Here is a 14,397-nt window from a genome sequence, read left to right as displayed (position 1 = left end):
TTCTGGAAACCCAAAAGTCCAGAAACTCTACGGTCTTTTCCCAGTCTCGGTCAAAGGTATTTACAAAAATAAGCATGCTGTTTTCATGGGAACATACTTAGGAAGAAAAAATGAAAAAAAAAAAGTTTTAAAAAAAATATTTACACCATCTCGCCCATGGGCCTGCCCATGGGCGAAGTTTGGCCCATGGGCGAGAATATTTTCATTTACACAAAACTCATGTTTTTGTTTCGCAAATACTTAACATGTATTCCATCAAGTATCATGACACAAAATCTAACTCATTTTAACTTAATTCAACGATTTTATAGCGATATTAAAATAGTTTGCCCATGGGCGAGAAAAAGGTTTGGCCAATGGGCGAGAATATTTTCCATTAAACAAAACTTATGTGTTTGTTTCGCATATATTTTGTCTTTGTGCTTAATATATCCACATATCAACGAAAATATGTAATACATGTATCGACAAAAAAAATATACATATACAGGCTAGGTATTTGCCCACAGTAACACCTGCATAACTGTTTATTCGCGCGTGGTGTGGTAGATCGTAATTGACTGAGAGCAGGTATTGTAGGATCACCTGTGAATAATGCCGACACTGTAATTAGATACAACGTACTAATTAGAATATGAGAATTTTCATAAGAAGGCTGTTTTTTCTGAACTGTTACCATTTTCATACCAAAAAAGACAATGCATTTAAAAGTGCTTTAGTGTCATAATATTCACTCAATCGCCTGTAAACATCGCACTGCATATAATGAAATAATTAGTTCGAGATTTAGTTAGAATGTGAGATATTCAGCTAGATGTTATGCAATAAAAGACGACTCGGGTTTTCCCCCATTAAAATACGCGCACGTGTACCTGTATATTGCATATCTATTGTCACTTAATTTCCCAATGTGATGTACTAACGAGACCTAAAATGGGAAGTGAAAAAGAAACAAACTAAACTTTAATTTGTTGAAAAATAATGCCAATAAATTGGTGTACACGCGCATGAATTTGTATGATAAACTGTCAAAATGTTTTGAGAGATAAGGCCGAGTTCATTAAAGATCGTTGCAATATGTAAAAAGGTGAAATTTGTTAAACTTCTGCAGGGGAAACAACCAACCAAAGGCCCTTTTAAAATAGTAATGTAATGATACAAAGTGTGTTTCACATGATACAATATACTTTGTAAACAATTAATTAATTCTTTAAAGGGACTGACGAAAACATGGGCGAAATATTTTAATAATGCCATAAATTAGTTGAATTAAGTTAAAATGAGTTGAATCATGTGTCATGCTTATAATCCCTTAATGTACTTGCGAAACTAAAACAGTTGAGCAAAGGAAAATATGCTCGCCCATGGGCGAAGCCTTTTTCTCGCCCATGGGCGAAATATTTCAATATCCCTATAAAATCGTTGAATTAAATCGTTGAAATGAGTTAAATTTTGTGTCATGATACTTGATGGAATACAAGTTAAGTATATTTGCGAAACAAAAACATGAGTTTTGTGTAAATGAAAATATTCTCGCCCATGGGCAGGCCTATGGGCCAAACTTCGGGATAGCAGATGATTTAGTCAATCGAATCTACTGTACTAACAAATCTTAACTGTGTACTCAATTATCGTAAACAACATGTAGGAACGATATTTCATTTTGGTTAATAGAAAAAACATTTTTAGAATGCCTTATGCTGTAGATTTCATAATACAAATCTCATTTGGTAGAAACTTGATTGTTGAAAAAGATGAAGGGGAGGAGGAGGAGAAAATTGTTTTGACGCCTGGGCATTCCTGAAGGTCCCTGGACGACCTAGCACGTGTGGGAAGTGCCTTGGCCCAAATCAGTTATCAACTGAAAGTCTACAGTCAAGAGGTGGACCAGAGACTGATGCACAAGTGTGATGAAGCTCCACCCAACGCCACTGTGCTGCATTTATTCCATCATGATCACCACTACGATGTGATCACTTCCATGCCTGCCTTTTATGCGTCTGTACATTACTGCGAACTCTGCGACCACCGTTACGACCATCCTGAAAACCATCCCTGCACCAAGCAATACCACTGCCACTGCTGCCTCCACTGCAGCCATTGTGGACCCAAGGAAGAGCACAGGACGAAGAAGACAAAGAAGAAGAACACCACTGTCAAGAAGGAGGAGCTCATTTATGTGATGGCACTGTGTGCACTGGTTAAGATATCTCATGGAGACCTACCCCAATCTGCACCTCCAGCACGCCAGGAATGGAGGTGAAAAAGAGTTCAAGTGAGGAGAGGGCAAACATCGTTACAGTGTGGATGGCTACAATCCAGCGACAAGCGCTCCGGGGCAAGTTCGGACAGCGGTTAGACTATAATCAGAACGTCTATGTGAACGACATTGCGCAGTACTTTGCCTTGTGGAGAGATGAACAAAATACCACCGAGGATGTCACCGTCGTCAACGAACAAATGGTGGAAGTGATCTATACCCACAAGGAAGAATTCCAAACCCCTCATTCTCATTTCAGTGTCACCATAACTGCTTGGGTCACCGCACAAGCACGTCTCAAGCTGTACGAGACCCTCGCCCTGGTGGGTCGCAGGGTCTTGTACTTTGACACGGACAGCGTCATTTACATTCATCGACCCCACAACACCAATCCAGAGCTGGGCCATTCGTTGGGTGAGTTTACAGACGAACTGGACGGAAACACCATCAAGACATTTGTGCCAGGAGCCCCTAAAACTATGGCTATGAGCTAATGAACCCCAGACCCGATGGAACGCACACGACCTGCAAAGTGCGAGGGTTCACCTTGAATTACAGAAACCAGCAACACCTCAACTTTGACACCATGAAAGGACTGATACTGGAACAACGGCCTCGGAAGGGGGGGGGGGGGGGGAGAAAATAAGCTTGGATTACCCTCTTCAGATCATTCATAAACGACCTCGGCACGGGAACGCTCTTGTGACACGACCCTCCGGAAAAGACTACTGCACCGTTTACGACAAGCGAGGCATTGTCTATGACGAAACCACAGGGCTGCCTGTAGACACGTCCGACGATAAGCAGTGAAGATAAGCAGAACACTCCCCAGGGCCCATGTTACAACTGTCAAGTCGTGGGTCATTTCGCTGCAGATTGTCCAGAACCCAGTCGAAAGAATGCTTCTCAGGGCCCATGTTACAACTGCCAAGTCGTGGGCCATTTCGCAGCAGATTGCCCAGAACCCAGTCGAAAGAAGACTTCAGCAGCGCCGTCAATGTCGACACAAGTGACACAAATGACAAAAGTGCTTTATCTCATAGAAGCCATGCATATCGAGGTCTGTGCCCTAAAAGAATGCATCGCACAACTCCGTGCAGACGTAACACCACGTCTAGGTAAAGGAAAACGGGACAGAAGCCCCTCAAGAAAGCACTCTTCAAAGCGTCGGCGACGTCATCAGTCTGAGGAAGAAGAGGAAAAGAAAAGGAAGATCATCTGAACAAAGTGACTAAGGCATGGCACATGATGGCTGCTCCACTGTTTTTCAAGTTTCAAATCGTTTCCAGTTTCCAGTGTTCCAGTGTTCCAGTTTTCCTAGTTTCCTGCCGTTTCAAGGTTCCAGGTTGTTTTCCAACGGCCCTTTTCAGGGCCACCCATCTCTCCCGAAAGAACGCTTTCATCCGTTGCTTTGCCTACCCTCAAACCAAAACAAAGAACCCACCTCCTCCTCCTGCTCCTGCTCATCCCTTCAGTCGCTGACCATTGTAATAATTTTAGCCACAATTAAAATAACAGATATTCTACGTTTAAAAGCATAGTAAATGTAAATATTCTTTAGGGGGACAATAAGTTTACTGTACTTTAACCCCTTCAAAGAAACAGCCACTAACAATCTCAGATATAAATTGATTGTACTATTTTGAAAAAGGTAGTATACACAAAACATATTAACAAAATGTATGATACAATTCTATTTCTTTTAAAAAACCAATAACTAAATGAGTACTTATAGTATAAAAAAGATCCTTTATAGATTTGACCTGGACATATTTATCCCTTGTGATGGAAAAATCAACACAGTCAAGCAACACATGCTTGACGGTGATTCTTTCATCACAAGGGATGCAGAACGGAGGATCCTCACCTTTCAACAAATATTCGTGGCCAAATACGGCATTGTCGCATAACGACCTGTTCAAATCTGGACTGACACCCAAGTAGGTGTAACCGATATTTGGTTTGATTTCATGTAATTTATTTATACTTACTTTGGTGTCCCACTTCTTCTGCATTAGATCCCGAATGTAAGATCTAATCACGGGTTTATAATCGGTGTACGGATCAGAAGTGGTGTCACAGATTTGTTGAGTGCTGCTTTTGCAGCAGCATCAACCAATGAGTTGCCAACGATTCCAACATGGCTGGGCAACCAACAGAAGGCGATGTCGTATTGGCCAGTAGCAAGCTTATTTTGTAATTCAATGATGTCAAGTAAAACGGGATGCTTACACGAATTATTTTTAATAGCCTGAAGACAGGACAGAGAGACGGAAAAAATAATGAATTGCATATGTTTAGTTCGTTTAATAAACTCAAGAGCTGTTAAAATAGTCTTTGATTCTGCCGTAAATATTGAAGAATTACCTGGCAATCTGGTTGATATAGTTTGGTTCCAACGACGGGGGCGCTGGCGACAGCGCCTCCATCCTTGGATCCATCTGTAAATATTGATTTGTAAGTATTGTATGAAGCTCGTAATTGATTATATTCTTGTTGGTACTGAAGTTCATTTGTTTCTGCTTTCTTTAATGTGGACAGTGACAGGTCCACATGTGGCTGCATCAATTGCCAAGGAGGAGAAAACAGGAGTCGGAAAGGAGATGCCGTTTCGAGTTCAATATTAGCAGCAGTTTTGAAAGGTTTAATTCTTATTCCCAGAGGGGGAATAAGAGATGATTTCTTATGGAAAAGGTCCTAAAGGGGATTAAACACACAGTTGTAGGCAGGGTTGGACTCATTAGAATATAACTTTGTAATGTACTGTAAAGATAGTTAAATGCGGCGTTTTTTAAGTGATGGCTCATCGGCCTCAATATACAGGCTGTCAATTGGAGAAGTACGGAAAGATCCTAGACAGAGTCTTAGACCTTGATGGTGAATAGTATCTAATATTTTCAGATTGCTTTTGCAGGCTCCACCATAGATGATGGAGCCATAATCCAGTTTAGAACAGATGACTGATCGATATAAGTGAAGATGGGTTGACTAGTCCCCTCCCCACTTGGAATTGGAAATAACTTTTAATAGATCCAGCGCCTTGAGGCATTTGCTTTAAGATATTTAATGTGTGGTAGAAAAGTAAGATGGTGATCAAAAATTATTCCTATGAATTTCGCTTCCTTTACAGCTTCAATTGTAGTGCCCGCTAGATGTAAGACTGGGTCATTATGTGGTTTATATTTTCGAAATGAATGCAATTTGTTTTTGATTTAGAAAATTTAAAGCCATTACGTTCAGACCAATCATTGATTTTATTAAGACAAAGCTGCAACTGTCTCTCTATCGTGTGCATGTTTTTTCCTCCACAGGATACATTAAAGTTATCAACAAACAATGACCCATCAACAGAGTCATTTAAAACCTTAGATAAACTATTTATTTTTTATACTAAACAAAGTTACTGATAATATGCTACCTTGTGGGACACCCTGATCTTGATCATAAACATCAGACAAGGTGAACCCTACACGTACCTGGAAACTTCTATCTGTTAAAAATTTTGATGTGAAATTAGGCAAACGGCCTCTCAATCCCATATCATGAAGGTCTTTTGAAATGCCATGTTTCCAGGTTCTATAACATGCGTTTTCTAAATCGAAAAATATTGCTACAGTGTGTTGTTTATTGATATCATTTTTTACAAATGACTCCAATCTAACCAAATGGTCAATGGTACCTCCATTTTTTTCTAAAACCACATTGAATATTTGTAATAAGATTATTTTTTAAGTACCATATTAATCTGTTATTGACCATTCTTTCCATGGTCTTACAAACACAGCTTGTAAGAGATGCTGGGCTGTAATTAGAAGGATCCGTATGATCCCGGCCAGGTTTAGGTAGGGGAATGATGGCAGCATGCTGCCAAGATGAAGGGAAGTTACCCGTTGTCCAGATATTGTCAAATATACTTAAGAGAGTTTCTAAACACGAATCAGGCAAATAGTTGAGAAGTTGATAATGAACATTATCAGGCCTTGTAGCCGTACCATGAGCTTGGTCCAAAGCAGTATCCATTTCGTGAAGGAAAAATATTTCATTGTAATCCTCCCCGTTATTAGAATTAAAACTTATATTAGTTTTTTCCTGACGTTCTTTAACTTTCTGAAATGTTGGAGTATAATTCAATGAAGAGGAATGTTTAGCTAAAGTTTCACATAATTTGTTTGCTTTATCAGATTTATTTGTAAGTAAGTTAGTACCCTCCTTAAGATGTTTAACAGTTGCTTAAAAGTACGACGAGCTTTAGCATTTGATATTTTAAATTTATTTAAATTATGGACCGTGGGATGGTGTCGATAATATTTCTCTGCCTTCTTTCAAGCTTTTCTAGTATGTTTACAAGTTGTGGTAAACCATGGTTTACGGATAATTATGTGGAGTTGTAGAAGACTTCGGAATACAACCATCAGCAATCTCGATTAATTGATCTGAAAACACTTGAATAGGATCAGTGTCATAAGTCAATAATTCAGGCCGAAGTTTATCTCTGCATAATGATTCAAAGATAGCACTGATATCGCAATATGTTTCAGTGCCTTTAATTTATTTTTTTTAACTTTTTTTCATTTTTTGATAAATGAACTGTAGATTCATTTACTTCCTTTTGTGGCACTGGTTGTGTTTTAGTCAGAGCGTCTTTTTGTGTCTCAGGAAGAGGGGTTTTTGTGACTCAGTCAGAGGGTTCAGTTGAATCTTGGTCTGTGTGTCCGATGAAACAGATTCTTCACAAATGGAATACACGATAGTTTGCCTGTCCGAGACCCAGGATATTGCCGTCTGGCAGTCATTATCTACTTTGCGGGTAGAAGATGATACCGTGGCAGAGTAAGATTTTGTGGAAATGTGGTGATAGTTCTGCAACAAGTTTCTTAGCGTCAGAAAAAGAGATGTTATTGGTGTACTTGATTGTGTTGATTTTACTTTCTCTTTCAAATTTCGTACATAATTTGGAAAATGACATGTGCTCACCATTAATAACATTTGTGCAGTCAGTGCTCTCATGTTTTTCACTACAACGGGAGCAAACTGGAGAATTTCTGCAGAATCTGGACCATGTCCAAATTGCTGACATTTGAAGCAACGGAGTGGACTTGGTACAAAAATATCCACTCCCAGGTTGAAGTAGCCAGCTTTGATAGATTTTGGAAGTTTTGAAAGAGCAAATGTAAAAAGGTAAGTATTTGTTTTAATGATGTTGTCATGTTCTTTTCTGGTGAAACGTTTAACTGAGATAACACCTTGAAGTTTTAACTCTGCCACACTTTCCTCCTCGGACATGTCTGACAGACATTTAGAGCGATCCCAGACAATACCTTTGCACGAATTCAATGAATTGTATTCAGAGACAACAATGTCTGTGTTCGCAAAATAATGTGCGTTCAGCAGATTCAGAGATTGTTGTTGCCTTGCACTGTCCACTACGGAGACGTGTGACGTTTTTTACATTACCACAAATTCCCCCTATTGCTTTTGAAATAACGAAAGGGTTGACCTTGAGTGGGTTGCCATCAATTCCTTCCACAACCAGAAATCATGGCCAAAAATCTGGGTTTTGTTCGATATGGTCATCATCTGATGATAAAACAGCATCTGTTTCTAGATGTCTTCGTTTGGTTTTGGAACAAGAACCAGCGGATTGTGGGTGAGACATGGTAAAAGTAAAAAGATTCGACATCCCTGCTCCCCTCCCGCCATCGAGTGTCAACATGGACGGTGTCGCAGTGGAAGCCAGACTGCAACACCAGGGCTACAGGAAAGCTATACTCCAGAAATAAAGACATGAAAAGCTATAAAGACTAAGAGAAGTAATGTCATGCTGGTTCGGCCCATGACAAAATTTCCAAGAACCACAGATTTCATAGGTCTGTATCACCAGATTGGCCCATGAGCCACCGCCTTCTGGCATAGGACTCTAGGCAAAATATATATTGGCATCAGTAATGATATCACATTTCACGATAAACAAGTTTTTAATATAATATTTCTGGGATAGGTTTTCCATGCATAGGGCAGGGCGTGAGCAGCCGATTGATAGAATCGGACCACCCGGTGTGTTGGGCAAAAGGAACACCGGTTCCTGGCTCCAATGCCCTCAACCACCCGTCCTCCGCCGACACAAGGGCGAAACCCACGGCAAACACGTTTCCCAATTCGGTCCTCTTTTACGACCAGCAATGGGGTGCTGTGGACAAATTCTACCTTGTGTCCACACGGGGGAAGAACTATTAGTGCTACCCAGCACTCACCACGAGGAGATTGCTCTCCACGAGTGCCACCGGAACCGGAAGTGTCGCCATCTTGGATGCGCATGCATGACCCACAATGTACCTCTTTGGTCATGCGCAGAACCACTTCCGGTTCTGTAGTGATGCTAACAACTACTAACCTTGTGACCTGTGTTTCAATATCCAATGAAAATATTTTCTGATACATATTTTTAGTTTTTAAAAGCTAATATCATATATTGCATTTCAAATTTTCAAATATTTAATATCAACTTTTCTCTGTAGTTGATAGATCTTTACGCTAAATCATCATGGGATATAGTAGGGGGTGCCTCCAAAATGTCTGCGTCGCATTTCTATCTTATATCAAAACAATCTCTTAAAACGGACACTATCGGCCCCTAAGTAGCTTCAGTGCTATTTTCCATTGCAAGTGAGTAGAACAATCTCCTACTAGGCCATAGAGTTTCTCCAACTTTCCATATCTTTAAGCAGAATCCCTTGTTCAAGCTCTCCTTCAATGACTTCAATGAAACCTTTCTTGTGCACTTCGATCATATATTGCGTGTGAAGTTATGCACAACATAAGTGGACGATTATTAATAGAGATATATATCTTTTAATTCATTCACAAGTTTCAGTACATTTTCAACCGATTTTGAAATTGACTATTAACCTGTTATTTCAACATTTGAAACAAAATAAATAATTAAAAAATGAAATGAAGAGGTGATACTACGTTTCAGAATCTAAAGTTGAAAGGTTAGAATTAAGTGACATCAGTGGATATATATAAAGTTGTTACTGAAATTAGCAGTGACACTGATGAGAGTGACTTTGAACGTCTAATTGCATGTGCTGCCATTCGAACAAGACAAGGGGGACGGGTCGCTTAGGTGTCTAAGGCGCCGCACTTCGCTATGAAGAGTTGTGTCCCTTGGGCACTCCAGAAACGTAGAGATTGCGGGTTCGAATCCTGGTTCGCCCCGGTTATGTTTCTAGGTTTGTCAGCAACGTGCCCGTTCTCGTGGGTTTCAACAAAGTGGTGAACTTCTTGGACATGCCTCACTTCGGGCTTTCCTCCAACATTAAGCTGACAGGCCCACATGTAACTGGAATACTATACACTCCAGCTTGATAACGGTGTAAGAAAATAAATCCCAACGTCGCTAAATGCAACAAACCAGAAGTTGCTATATGTAAAGTTGCATGTTTTCTTCTTCACTCACCAACTGCTGCGGGCGGTTGTGTAGCCTAGCAGTTAAAGCGTTCGCTTATCACGCCGAAGACCTGGGTTCGATTCCTGACATGGGTACAATGTGTGAAACCCTTTTCTGGTGTCCCCAGTCGTGATATTGCTGGAATATTGCTAAAAGCAACGCCAATCAAACAGTAAACTGAAAGACTGTTCAAAGGAGATTTTAAGCTCATTTAAGCAGGACAGATCTGTACAGAGGAACTCGCCCTGCTTTTAACATGTTCAAGTCACTTGTTCAGTGTTAAATATTGAGATGCATTTTGCATGCATCATGATTGGTCACTACTGTCAATTGTCATTGCTATCAGATATTCAATTTCAAAGTCCCTAAAACACATGAATGATATTAAACAGTATATATTCCTTTGTTTCAGATGGCAGCCGCCAGAAAGCTGGAGAGTCTGAATGAGAACTTCTTGACCTGTTCCATATGTATGGAGGGATACAAAGACCCCTGTACTCTGACCTGTGGCCACACCTTATGTAAGGGCTGCCTCGGGAAAATCCTGAAGACTAGACAAGACGCCATCAGAGCCAAGTCCCTCCCGTGTCCCTACTGTCGTCAGATGACCCGAGTTCCCCAGCCTGATAGGCCAGTGGAGGAGTGGGTGAAACAGATCAAGCCTAGTCTCCTCATGCAGGGACTTCTGGACACTCTAGCCTGTGGGAAAAATATTGATCATGGTAAGTAAATGTGATGTAGAAGAAACCGAAAGATCACAATATTCTGGCCACATCTCACCTAAAGACGGTATCAGTTGCCACGCTGCCAGGTGCCCGACATTAAAGGGATAAAAGAGGGACTGGTAGACATTAAAGTCAGTAAACTGTGTGTGCGTGGGGTATCTATGTTAAACTCCACTATCTCAGTGAGCTGCTACTATAAAACCCTCTTGTATCCGGACTGTTGTTAAACCTCTGTTTTGAATTACACCGTCGCCGATTCAGGTTTCACTGAAACCAAAAAAACAAAATAGAATATCTTAAAGGAGATGGACTGTGACGCTATCATACAGCAGGTTTGCTTTCCTGAATGACCGAGGTAATACCAAACCAGGTTCAGCTTATGTACGTTCATGCGTCATCAAAATGGTGATGGAAAACTGCTTATTGTAGATTAATGTAATCAAGACGAAACTGAGGGGTTACCTATATTTAGAATAAACCTTGGTCATTTTAGTTTCGAAATCTATACATGTAGATTATCCAAAGGTACAGAAACTTTCCGGACACTGTGTACGTTGAACTACACAATGATCAGAATTAACATTTACACTTGATTCTCCCTATGTACATTTATATCTTCCATCAAACGTTATCTCAATATTGTGTTAAACATTGCACGTTTGTTGTGGCAGGTTTATCCATGACTTGTTCAGATACAGAAAATCGCTGCCATCCCTGCCAGGATCTTGGAGAAAGTCATCCGGCCAACTCCTACTGTCAAGACTGTGATGTGCCGCTCTGTGAGAGATGTGTGAGGATACATGCATCTCTTCCTTCTATGTCAAACCACGTGATTGCTGACCTTGGTGGAGCAGTGAAGGTCACTAGACGACAGAGGTGCTGGGAACACAACGAAGTCATGGATTTCTGCTGCAGAGACTGTAATAAAGCAATATGCCCCAAGTGTTGTATTATATACCACCGGAGATGCGACTCTGTGGACACTATTCAGTCCATGATATCTGAGATGAGAAGTGTTCTTACACACAATAAGGGATTGATTACACAGAGCTTTGACGACACAGGCAGATCACTTCAACAACACAGATCACAGATTGAATAGATCAGCCACAACAAGACAAAATAAAGTCACAGATCCGACAGGCCTCACAGAAAGCCATGGACGTGATTAAACAGAAAGAGAAACAGCTGCTGGAGGAGCTGAATGAGATGACAGAGAAGCAGTCTGGACAACTGAGGGGGCGGATAGAGTCGGGGGAAATAGACGTGCAGATGTATCAAAAATACAAAGAGTACATCACCCAGGTGTTGAAGTCTGGGAGTGAGACTGACATGTTTGACATTTACCAGATGTGTCAGTCTGGGGCAATCAAGAAGGCAACAGACAGGGATGTCACTTTCACAAGTAGCATTGTCGATACAAAACTTATATTTATAAGTGAAATAGATGAAGATAAATTACACAAGGATGTACAACTTGGTAGATTTCAACAGAACGTTTGTGACGTCATGGATACGCGACGTGGTAAAATACAGAGTAGCACATTTGACGTCATGTGCAGACCATTTTAACACAAGACAGTCGGCATTAGGGTCGATGGCGACAGGGAGCAGCCGGATCCACGTGACGTCACAGTCCTGGTTGTGGATCTTGAGGAGACACTGGTGGTCAGTGACTACAACAATAAATGTCTGAAATCCTTCTACACAAAGAATAACATATCACGACACAGTAAACTGGATCTTGCAAGTCACCCATACACTGTGACGAGGCTGAGTGACAACCAGGTGGCTGTATCATTCTGGCCACACAATGTTATTGTAATAGTACGGGTGACCCCTGACCTTGTACTAGAGTCACGTGTCACAACAAAGAAGGCGTACAAATGCCTAACAGCCATGAGTCCTTCAACATTAGCAGCCGGTTGTTGGGATCCTCCCTGTGTTGATATCCTGGATGTATCGGGGAGAGTGATGAGGTCAGTCAGTAGATACAACTCTAGGAAGAACCTGATATGTAGCCCCTGCTTCCTCTGTGCTACAGACAGGGGCAACATCCTGGTGTCAGATGCTGTGTCACACACTGTCTACTGTATCACACCAGAGGGAGGTGTTGTGTTCACCTACAGCCCTACAGGAGAGAGGAGACTGGGAAGCACACGAGGTATCTCAACTACCAGCACAGGAGACATACTGGTGGCGAACTTCTCGTCACACAGGGTGATACTACTAACAGCAGCAGGGGAGTTTGTCAGAGACCTGCTGACGTCACAGGATGGACTACAGTATCCATGCGGCTTGATGTTCTGTGACTGGAAACTGTATGTGGTGGAATACAGTGGAGATGCTGTGAAGGAATTCAACTGCAGTATTCCCCAGTAAGACCCCAGGAAGCAAAACATATTCTGATCGTGCGCAGATTTTTTATAATGAAAATTGAGAAATATGCACAAAATGAACAGTTAGTTTTGTGTAAAATACCAAAACGCCAAACTCATTTGAACATAGATTACAGTGAATGAGTGAATATGATAATACGCCGCTTTAAGCAGTATTCGAGCAAAACGTGGGCACATTGTAGCTGAGACATCGGCAGGACGAGCGAACATTTGTTTCCGCATACAAATGACAAGCACATACATAATGGATTATTAGATCAGTTGTTTTGGCACTTTTCAGATAAATGTGGGGACAAGACCGACATTATGCAGGTCTTAGACGTTTACAACTGTTAAGAAACCAACGAGCAGTGAAACGGTGCTGACGAACCGTGAAAATTAATCAGGGCGAATCTGGGATTCAAACCCACGACTATAGGTTCCTGTCACGTCCAAGGGACGCAACTACGTACATCAAATCTCGACGCCACAGGGTACCACATACGTTCTGTGAGGCTAAGGAATTTAACCCTGAATATTGCACTTACTCAAAGAGCAACACGTTCACTTACATCATCCAGAAAGACTGTTTACTACCGTTTCTATCAGTAACTCTCGCTGATAATACTTTTACTGGTGCTTGAGGAATCCACCTAAATACTATATAAACATTAAGTATGTATTTAATGACTGTAGAAAATGTATGTATTTTTTACTATACAGCTACATTTCAATGTTTTCAATTTATATGTTTTAATAATGTTTTAACAAGTGTCTCGTAAGCTTTACCAGACTGGATATTGCACATCTTATTGTTTAAATAGCATCTTATATTTATATTATGTATACTATGTGACACAATAATATAATATATCTTTTCTTATCTTTTCTTACATTTACTAATGCCTACACACTTCAGCAATTTGTAGACTGATTGGATAACCACTATCATTAATGTGAAAGTCATATTTCATGTATATTGAATAAACTTTTCAGTAATATGCGCAGTTTAATGGTCCATTGGTGAGTTTGTTTGTTCTTTAACGCCACACTCAGAAACATCCCAGCTATAAGGGCGGTCTGTAAATACTCGAGTCTGGAGTCAGCGAGCCTATCCACCCGATTCCGTAGGTCGCCTCTCACGACAGGCAAGCTGAAGACCAATTCTAACTAGGAATCTTCACGGGGTTGATGAGCCATTGATGAAGTCAAGTTTCACTATCAACTGTGAACAATATTTCTTCCATTGTTGTGTGTTTAATCGCATATCTTCTCATCCATGAGCGCGCATCGTAACTGAATTCCATCTGTGAAAGTAAAGACACATGAATTGTCTCCCTTTGACCACGACATAATCGGTGCCAAATGTTTGTTGAAGGAACGGATTTCATATATGTTTCCAGGATATGCAAAGAAAAGGATCTTGATTATATATGTGTGTGTTACCATCTTTCTACGAAACGTGTTTGAACTGTCAACAAATACCATTCACGGCTACGTTTGATAACAACAGTAAGGCACTCTAAATGAGGAATGAAAACATCCAATCCCATGTATGCTATGTAGTAGCTAACAGGCGTCGCA

The 14,397-nt window shown here is 40.7% G+C and overlaps 1 pseudogene; it reads left to right on the top strand.

Moving 5' to 3' along the window:
• The first annotated feature begins 7,969 nt into the window (after nt 1-7,969).
• Nucleotides 7,970-13,519, top strand: LOC139442990 (E3 ubiquitin-protein ligase TRIM56-like; annotated as a pseudogene).
• Nucleotides 13,520-14,397: the final 878 nt, after the last annotated feature.

The sequence above is a fragment of the Haliotis cracherodii genome, unplaced genomic scaffold (assembly GCF_022045235.1).
Source record: "Haliotis cracherodii isolate W230 unplaced genomic scaffold, xgHalCrac1.p SCAF_5, whole genome shotgun sequence".
Classification (NCBI taxonomy): domain Eukaryota; kingdom Metazoa; phylum Mollusca; class Gastropoda; order Lepetellida; family Haliotidae; genus Haliotis; species Haliotis cracherodii.
The sequence above is the reverse complement of the archived record's forward strand: the minus strand, read 5'-3'. Positions and strand labels throughout refer to the sequence as shown.